The sequence below is a fragment of the Mytilus edulis genome, chromosome 3, assembly GCF_963676685.1.
Source record: "Mytilus edulis chromosome 3, xbMytEdul2.2, whole genome shotgun sequence".
In the NCBI taxonomy this organism is placed as follows: Eukaryota; Metazoa; Mollusca; class Bivalvia; order Mytilida; family Mytilidae; genus Mytilus; species Mytilus edulis.
Window position 1 is genome coordinate 101,689,362 of NC_092346.1, and position 10,574 is coordinate 101,699,935.

The window sequence follows — 10,574 nt, forward strand, 5'->3', positions numbered from 1 at the left end:
AAAGTAAATCTTTCAAGTTAAACCCCAGTACAATCAGAAAGTAAATCTTTCAAGTTAAAACCCAGTACAATCAGAAAGTAAATCTTTCAAGTTAAAACCCAGTACAATCAGAAAGTAAATCTTTCTAGTTAAACCCCAGTACAATTAGAAAGTAAATCTTTCAACATTTTAAATTTACTGTTATATAATTATGTACAGGCAGATGTGTGCTCCTTCTGCTAAATAGACAAAACAAATAATAAATCACTTAATCTGAGTACAATTATTTATTAATAATTGGTGATTAAATATATATTTATATGTTTCTATCAAGTTCTGATAAATGGACAGGTGACAACTGATTAATACTAACAAGAAGAGAGAAAAACCTAAACCAACTACCTCTGCTTGTAAATTTCAAAGCTAGTTTTTACTTGTGACAACAAAACAACATCTTAAAGATTGTAGGCTGAAGTTGAATAGGTTTTACTTGATTATAATAACTTTAAATTAAATGTGTCCATAGTACACTTCAACTTCATCAAAAACTACCTCGTCCAAAAACTTAACCTGAAACTCGCTATATCATTTTCTATGTTCAGTGGACCCTGAAAAATCTCATTAGGCATTCAAATTAGAAGGATCATATCATGGGGAACATGCGTATTAAGTGTCAAGTTGATTGGACTTGAACTTCATCAAAAACTACCATGACCAAAAACTTAAACCTCAAGCTGAACAGTAGATGGATGAATGAACGAACAGACAAACGATCGGACACACAGACCAGAAAACATAATGCTCCTCTACTATATATTGTAGGTGGGGCATAACTAAAATAAGTTTGACCTGAACCATTGGTAGATACAGAGATATTAACAATCACATTAAACTCCCATCAACTTTTATTTGAACATACACCTAAAAGGCTAAACTAAAGTAATTGAACCTTAAGTAATATGAAAAAATAATACTGAGGCAAGATATACAAAAGGGACTTCTTCCTAAATCATAAGTCGAAAAATAAACTGACATAGCCATGGCGAATAAAGACAAAAAAGGCAAACAACAGTACACAACACTCAACAAATAAAACTTAAAGACTGAGCAACATGAACCCAACCAAAAACTCAAAGCTTCACTTAATCTGGCTTATTCACTACACTTTAATCCCATGCATTCATTTAAAATTCTATTCTCCATGATCAAAGGCTTCAAGAACCAATACTTAGGGTCTTTGCTTTCTGTGGTGTCTATGAGCAATTCCAATATTATATGCACATTTGCTAGCTTATAGAAACAGTGTTTGTAGATATCAAATCATAAATAGAAGGTCCTGTTTATGTTCAATTTACCAAAAATAAAATAGAAACAAAAAGAAACAGATGTCTCTCTATGTTTCCTCAATTAATATCTACTTATCTTTATTTAGACGTAATTCTACGATATAGTCTCTAAATAACATTACAGACATGTAGGATCATACGAGGGTATATCCTGTCGTAGAAACTCTAGATGAAAAAATAAATGTCATTACAACAGGTAAACAAGACTTAGTCAATACTGACGAAAGATCACAACAATTAGTGCAATATTGTCAATGTGCACGGAATTCTGCTCGGCTAAACTATTGAAATTCTTGTTAATATCAACTTCAATAAAAGCTAAGCTTTTAGGCTAAGGATAAGGTATGGCAAACATGCAATATTGTTGTTAATTTCTTAAATAGATTTATAAATTGACAAAGGATTTTGTTTTGTAAATATTTATCAAAACAAGGTTAATGTATTGTTCGATATTTTTTTTAGTATTTGACTCTAAGTAATGTCAAACGTCTTAGATCGACAATGACACTTGTTTACAGTCTGCAACCAACTGTTATATGTAATTGTAGCAGTCTGTTTAATTCTAATGTCCTACAGCACATACAATCTTTTCTGTCAAATAGCACAATTCTTTTACTCTCAAAAGAATACATAAATGTTAGAAAAACAAGGGTAAAACTTTGAATGCCCCCTCTGCTAATGGCAGGGCAATAAAAAAAACAATGACCCCTCCCCTACAGTAGGGCAATAAAAACTTAATGACCCCTCCCCTACGGCAGGGCAATAAAAAGAGTCTTTTCTTGCTGCATTGAAGACCTGTTGGTTACCTTCTGCAGTTGTCTGATCTATGGTCGGGTTGTTTCCTCTTTAACACATTCCCCATTTCCATTCTCAATTTTATTTTTTATTTGATTTTTCTCTTGAATCTTTAAAATACTAGAAAAATTGACAGATTTTATACAGTATACCCCCTTTTACATGCAATACAGTATATCCCCTTTCAGAAAAGTTCAATATGGAAGCAATTGTGATAAAATGAGAATCTTACACACTTTGCTTATTTAAAGTCAGACACTCAGGGAAACTGATGAAGTGAAGAATTCAGCTCCAATGTCTTGAACACCTGTTAAATCTGATACTGGAAATGAATGGTCAGTACAGTATCTCTGGCTATCTCTTAGAATGTATGCAGATAAAAATATTAAAGTGTTCATACAGATCTATGAAAAGGGAAAGAAGATAAGCCAAAAACACACATAGGATATATATATATGTTCCAGACCATACGAGTATTTGGACCGTATGCGTACGGTCCGGACCGCATACGTATACTCGTACGGTCCAACCATACGCGTACGGTCGGACCGTATGAGTATACTCGTATGGTGCAGCTGACCATACATGCATGTTTTTGTATCATATGGGTTAAATTGAAGAAAAAAAAACAATTACCAAAAATTTGTAACTTTAGTTCTCCAAGATGCTATTTTTACATTAAATGGATAAGTGAATAAGCGTACAATTGAAATTAAATGTTTGTTTAATTCTATATCTGAATCCCATTTTTGTACTCTCGCTCAAGTTGACACTAACTACCACAAGGAATATTATTTTTTAAAATTATTTTACATTTACATGTTTGCGGTCCATTCATGTTCCTTTGCATATGCATTCTTTCTTTTTTTTAAGTTCACAAACATTATAAAACAATTGTCCTTGTACGTTTAAAGTTTACATCCGTTAACCTCAATTTCGATGAGCATACTGGCCTTTAATTAATTACTGACATGCTAATTACAGGAGATTAACAGATTAAACTAGCGTGACCTTTTTAAAAAGTTAGAATATTAAGTTTTCATTTCAATATCAATTGAACTTTTTATATTAATTTGAGATATAAGATTTGTTGATCTGTTATTTACATTTGTATCTGATAAACTTGACCATCTTATTATTATATTTGGTAAAAGTACGCATACGGTCCAGACTGTACGCGTACTTTTACAAATACTCATACGGTCTGGAATATATATATACAGAAGTGGAAAGGATCCAACCAGTGTACAAATATTAAAGCAAACTTGAGCTCTCAGAGATGGACCTTCATAGACAATAACTTTTCTTATAGGTTGCATTTCTGTAAATATTGACAATGCAATTTCCCATAGGAACTCCTTTTACGGCTAAAACTGTACCTCTTTTACTATGAAGTTTTGAAAAAATCTTATCCTAGAATGGAAAGTTCATATGCACTACAATTTTTTTCAAAGGTAAAAAAATAGGATTGTGCGGCATATTTTTAATGTTTATATGCCCTGAACTTTTCAGACTTTAAACTAACACTAATATTCTTAACTACCCCTACCTCGAATGAAGTGTTACCACAGATTTCAATTTAAACAATATGCACGTATATATTTACTGGTAACATTCCCAAGTTATGTCTCTATGAGATGGAACACAGAGAGCATAACTGGGAACCAGTATGTAAACAAAATTAATTTTCTATGAATATTCTAAATCTCCCCAAAAGAGGCATGGTTTGAGAAACAGCTGTATTTACAAAGTGCAACCTTTAAGTGAATAAACCTGTGGTAGTGATAAATAAACATACTTTCATAATTTAAACATGTACCATCTTAGCATAAAGTGAGCGGTTTTTGTGGGAGGCCTTACTGTGACTTTGAAATGAAGAACTGCAATAAAAGCACTATTACTTCGCTGTTTGTGTTTGTTTTTGCTGTGCATGTACTGACTTTGTGTCATGGATGGATGCCCCATATCCTCCGACTTTGTGTCATGGAGGGATACCCCATATCCTCTGACTTTGTGTCATGGAGGGATACCCCATATCCTCTGACTTTGTGTCATGGAGGGATACCCCATATCCTCTGACTTTGTGTCATGGATGAATGCCCCATATCCTCCGACTTTGTGTCATGGAGGGATACCCCATATCCTCCGACTGTGTCATGGATGGATGCCCCATATCCTCTGACTTTGTGTCATGGATGGATGCCCCATATCCTCTGACTTTGTGTCATGGATGGATGCCCCATATCCTCCGACTTTGTGTCATGGAGGGATACCCCATATCCTCCGACTTTGTGTCATGGAGGGATACCCCATATCCTCCGACTTTGTGTCATGGAGGGATACCCCATATCCTCCGACTTTGTGTCATGGATGGATGCCCCATATCCTCCGACTTTGTGTCATGGAGGGATGCCCCATATCCTCCGACTTTGTGTCATGGAGGGATGCCCCATATCCTCTGACTTTGTGTCATGGAGGGATGCCCCATATCCTCTGACTTTGTGTCATGGAGGGATACCCCATATCCTCTGACTTTGTGTCATGGAGGGATGCCCCATATCCTCTGACTTTGTGTCATGGATGGATGCCCCATATCCTCTGACTTTGTGTCATGGAGGGATACCCCATATCCTCTGACTTTGTGTCATGGAGGGATGCCCCATATCCTCTGACTTTGTGTCATGGAGGGATACCCCATATCCTCTGACTTTGTGTCATGGAGGGATACCCCATATCCTCTGACTTTGTGTCATGGATGGATGCCCCATATCCTCTGACTTTGTGTCATGGAGGGATACCCCATATCCTCTGACTTTGTGTCATGGAGGGATACCCCATATCCTCTGACTTTGTGTCATGGAGGGATGCCCCATATCCTCTGACTTTGTGTCATGGATGGATACCCCTTATCCTCTGACTTTGTGTCATGGAGGGATACCCCATATCCTCTGACTTTGTGTCATGGATGGATGCCCCATATCCTCCGACTTTGTGTCATGGAGGGATACCCCATATCCTCTGACTTTGTGTCATGGATGGATACCCCATATCCTCTGACTTTGTGTCATGGATGGATGCCCCATATCCTCTGACTTTGTGTCATGGAGGGATACCCCATATCCTCTGACTTTGTGTCATGGATGGATACCCCATATCCTCTGACTTTGTGTCATGGATGGATACCCCATATCCTCTGACTTTGTGTCATGGAGGGATACCCCATATCCTCTGTCATGGAGGGATACCCCATATCCTCCGACTTTGTGTCATGGAGGGATACCCCATATCCTCTGACTTTGTGTCATGGAGGGATACCCCATATCCTAGATGTTTACAAGATATGAATAGCTGTCCATGACTACGTCTTGATAGGAGGTCAACTAAATAGTCTAACTGTAAATGTTAAAACAGAAAACATCTTTTGAGATCAATTTTGTCTAAGTTAAAATAAACATGTCTTGTATAAATTCTCCAGAATCTTGTAGAAAACAGAGTTTAAAACTTTGTTACTGGCTATAATCAATCTAATTACTAAATATAAAAGTCTGGAACATAAGTCTGGTAATTTATGTCTTAAGCTTCTTAAATTTGGTTTCTAATAAGATATTCAGGATGTTATAAACTTGATTATGTTGGAGAAAATTGAGAAATGCCTGTCATTGGTTGTAGTCAATAGAAATTAAAATTGATACAACCTATATATGTTTGTCATATTATCGCCAAGATACTTGAAATAAATATACAAGATGTTAAAATATCAATTGTTAATGGAGTATGTTGTTCCTTATGGGTGAAAAACTAAAGCTTTGCCAACACAAACTGCTAAGCAAAGTCCCTTAGACTTGTTTAAAAGTCATCAATTACCCCCCTCCTAAACTATCCAACCATACACAACATTTCAAAACTGTAGAATCAATTGACACATTTCCGATAAATCAATCTGCATCAAATTAACAGCAATCTTTGATATTTAGATCTAAAATGAACTACCTGCAGTTTGAAGCTAACTTTGGCATTGATGATTATATAAATCTGTTTCTTTCTGATTAAATCAAACACCAGTGAAAATGACTATTCTATCAAGTCTGATGCAAATTCAAAATGAGCAATACAAGTTAGCAAATCTATAAAATTGTGATCTGTTCTAAACATAGACTGACAGTACAGCTATTAAACTTCAAAACTTTCACTTTACATTTAATCATCTTTTATAACAACTTTTACATAATTTTAATTAAATTAGACTTTAATGGGTAGTTGATGCCAATGAAATTGTTAATCATAGAAAAACTCGTTGAAATTGATATTTTTCTTCTTCACATGAACCAAAGTTGATTATTCAATACCACATCTTTACTTGTAAGAAATAAGATAATTTTTGTTATATTTAACAAGAATGTTTCCAAAGTACACGGATGCCCCACTCGCACTATCCTTTACCATGTTCCATGGACCGTGAAATTGGGTAATAATCTAATTTGGCATTAAAATTAGAAAAATTATACTATAGGGAACATATGTACTAAGTTTCAAGTTGATTGGACTTCAATTTTATCCTAAACTACCTTGACCAAAAACTTTAACCTGAAACTCCAACTTTCATTTTCTATGTTTAGTGGACTGTGAAATTGGGGTCAAAAGTCTAATTTGGCTTTAAAATTAAAAAGATCATATCATAAGCAACAAGTTTACTAAGTTTCAAGTTGATTGGACTTCAGCTTCATCAAAAACTACCTTGACCAAAAACTTTAACCTGAAACTCCCACTTTCATTTTCTATGTTCAGTGGACGGTGAAATTGGGGTCAAAAGTCTAATTTGGCTTAAAATTAGAAAGATCATATCATAAGCAACAAGTGTACTAAGTTTCAAGTTGATTGGACTTCAATTTTATCAAAAACTACCTTGACCAAAAACTTTAACCTGAAACTCCAACTTTCATTTTCTATGTTTAGTGGACTGTGAAATTGGGGTCAAAAGTCTAATTTGGCTTTAAAATTAAAAAGATCATATCATAAGCAACAAGTTTACTAAGTTTCAAGTTGATTGGACTTCAGCTTCATCGAAAACTACCTTGACCAAAAACTTTAACCTGAACGGATGCACAGACGGACGAACGAACGTAAGCACAGACGGACGAACGGAGCCACAGACCAGAAAACATAATGCCCCTCTTCTATCGTAGTTGGGGCATAAAAAGAAGGATGTCCGATGAACCAATGCCTGTCTATCAAATACTTGGAGACCACTTAAGGAGAGTAACTGACTTTCAACATATACAATTAGATGGAGAGAGTAACTGACTTTCAACATATACAATTAGATCGAGAGAGTAACTGACTTTCAACATATACAATTAGATTGAGAGAGTAACTGACTTTCAACATATACAATTAGATCGAGAGAGTAACTGACTTTCAACATATACAATTAGATCGAGAGAGTAACTGACTTTCAACATATACAATTAGATCGAGAGAGTAACTGACTTTCAACATATACAATTAGATTGAGAGAGTAACTGACTTTCAACATATACAATTAGATTGAGAGAGTAACTGACTTTCAACATATACAATTAGATCGAGAGAGTAAATGACTTTCAACATACACAATTAGATCGAGAGAGTAACTGACTTTCAACATATACCAGTAGATTGAGGGAGAAACTGACTCCAAACATATACAAGTAGATTATGTAAGTTAGCAACTTCTATCTTAAACTAGAAGATCAGTAGAGTAACTGACTTCTGTCATTAACCATTAGATCCGTAGAGTAACTGACTGCCAATATATAACATTAAAATCAAGAGAGTAAGTGATTCCCAATTTTTGGTCCTCAATGCTCTTCAATTTCGTAATTTATTTTGCCTTTAAAACATTTTTGAATTCGACTGTGACTGATGAGTCTTTTTTAGACGAAACGTGTGTCTAGCATAAGTGTAAAATTTTAGTCCTAGTATCTATGATGAATTTATTTCCAACATATACCATTCATTAAAATCAAAAGAGTAGATACAAGTAGATCATAAGAGTAACTGACTTCCAACCTATGCCAGAAGACTTCTATTAGATCAAGTGAGTATTACAATAAACTGATATTTAAAGACCTAGATAATAGAGTGAGTGGTGTACTGAAATTTGGAAGTCATTTATGATATTTAAAGACCTATTTATAAAAAAACATAAAATTTGCACAGAGTAAGAAGCTGTTTGTCAAACAATTATCAATAGGATGTGTTGATAGCTTTATACTATAATACTACTACAATCAGAAGGCTTTAATACTCATCTTAATTAATCATATACAATACCACTGATACATCCTACTATAGCTCAAACATTTATCAATGGAATTCTTACTAGGAAAGACCAAAAATTAAGGCAAGTACAAATCAAATGTATCTTTTTTTCTTGCTTTTCTTTGAAGTGGCTTAATGATCTATTACATTTAATTTCTAAGACAATTAAAAAATATCTTTTATCAAACATCTTAAAATAAGCCTGTTATCATATCAGATACCTGGACTTCTATTCATGTTATATCTAGAAATGTAAAATCCAATTTATCGTTCGTCTCAGTCTGCATTAATTGTTAAGATATTTCTAAATAGTGTCACTGCTAATCAAAATAACATACTACAAATAACAAATACTGTTAAATGGTTAACAAATCTATTTCCAATAATTAACTATCTGTTGTTTACTGTAACTGAGAGAGCTTATTATCAAGATAAAACTTACTTTGACAAATAACCAACACAATTTCACATAAACTGTTATCACAGAGATATGTCTCGCTTTTTTGTAATTTCGATAATGCAAATGTTGAAATAAAAAAAAGCAACACTTTAACATGTAAGTTTAGCAAATATTCAAAGTCAATGAACCATGACTGAAGGTATATGGCTAAACAATTTCCATGAAAATGAGATGTGCCAATGCTAATACAACTGCATACCATATACCATTGACCTATTATAAGTAGTTCTCTTTAAACAAACCTAAACACAAACTAATACATGTAAACTAAGCAAATTTCCAAGTCAATAAAACGTAACTGAGGGGGAGGGAAAAAAATTTCCATGGTAATGAGATGTGCCAATGTTATTACAACTACATACCAATTATCATTGGCCTAACAACTACTGGTTCCCCATAAACTGACCTAATCACAAACTAATACATGAAAACTAAGCAAAAGTTTCAAAGTCAATAAGACCATAACTGGGTCAAATAATCTCCATGGTAATGAGATGTGCCAAAACTTATACAACTGCATACCAAATACCTTTGGTTCACCATAAACTAGACATTATCACAAACTAATACATTGTTGACGCCGCCGTTGCCGGAAACAGCATACCTATGTCTCGCTTTTTGACTCCGTCAAGCGAGACAAAATAAACTTTTTTCTAAGCATTCAATAGATGCAAACAGTACTGTATATGAACTGTATTTCTGTAGTTGTTTTTTGTTGCTGTATGATATCATAGTTTTTTTTTTGTTTTGTATTGTGTGTCCTTGTGTTGTGCTGTTGCACTGGTCTGAACTTACAGGTGGGTCACTTGACTGCCTCAAAACATGTTTGACCAGCCACAATATGCATGTTCCTGTCCAAAGTTTAAGGAGCCTCTAATTCAGTTGTTGTGGTTTGTTGCTGTATATCATATTTGTTTTAGTATTTTGTTTTGTGCATTAATGATAGGCTGTTGATTCTCTCATTTGAATTGTTGTTGTTTTATTATGTTGTGACCTTTTACAGCTTTCTATGCTGTATTGGTTTTACTCATTGTTGAAGACTGTACAATGAACTACAGTTGCTATCATCTTTGTCATTGTGGAAGGTTGTCTCATTTGCAATCATACTTTTTATCTCCTTATTTTGCTGCCATATTCAGCTTGACTCCAGTGGGAAGTCAGAGAAAATGACCTGATGTCATTATACAGCCAACATCATTGACGTTAAAGTTGCAGTGTAATTAAAAATAACATTGCCACTTAGATCTTCATGAAGGTTTCCTCCTTCAGCCTGATAAATTAATCAGACACTGATGCATTTGAAAGTTACGGTTAAACTACAAGATTATGCTGCAATTATGTTTTAATAACTGGTATGTCAAACAGACTTTTGGTATATGAATCAAACAAACCCCACAAGGAGTAATATTTATATGTCACATGGAATTCTTGAAAAAGGATTTGCTCTCTGGAAATCTTACAAGTTTTATGTCTTGACATCAAATTGTCACCTCCATATATGTTCTTACAAATCTACTCCATTCAAGACCTCACTTAAATCTTCAATTACATTAATCCCTTATCCTTGAACATAACACCAAAGGGATAATCCTTAAATGATGTAAAACAACAAAAAAATACCAGGATAACATTCGTTAAGAAAGAAGGATGTAATTCACTACTGCTACTAACTTCACATTTTTATAAAATTTCAC

At 34.2% G+C, this 10,574-nt stretch overlaps 1 protein-coding gene across 1 annotated transcript in view; it reads right to left on the minus strand.

The window, feature by feature from the left end:
• The window catches only part of LOC139518036 (26S proteasome non-ATPase regulatory subunit 1-like), a 187,524-nt gene that overhangs the window by 25,579 nt on the left and 151,371 nt on the right, over positions 1-10,574 (minus strand). The gene's annotated exons all lie outside the window — the stretch shown is intronic.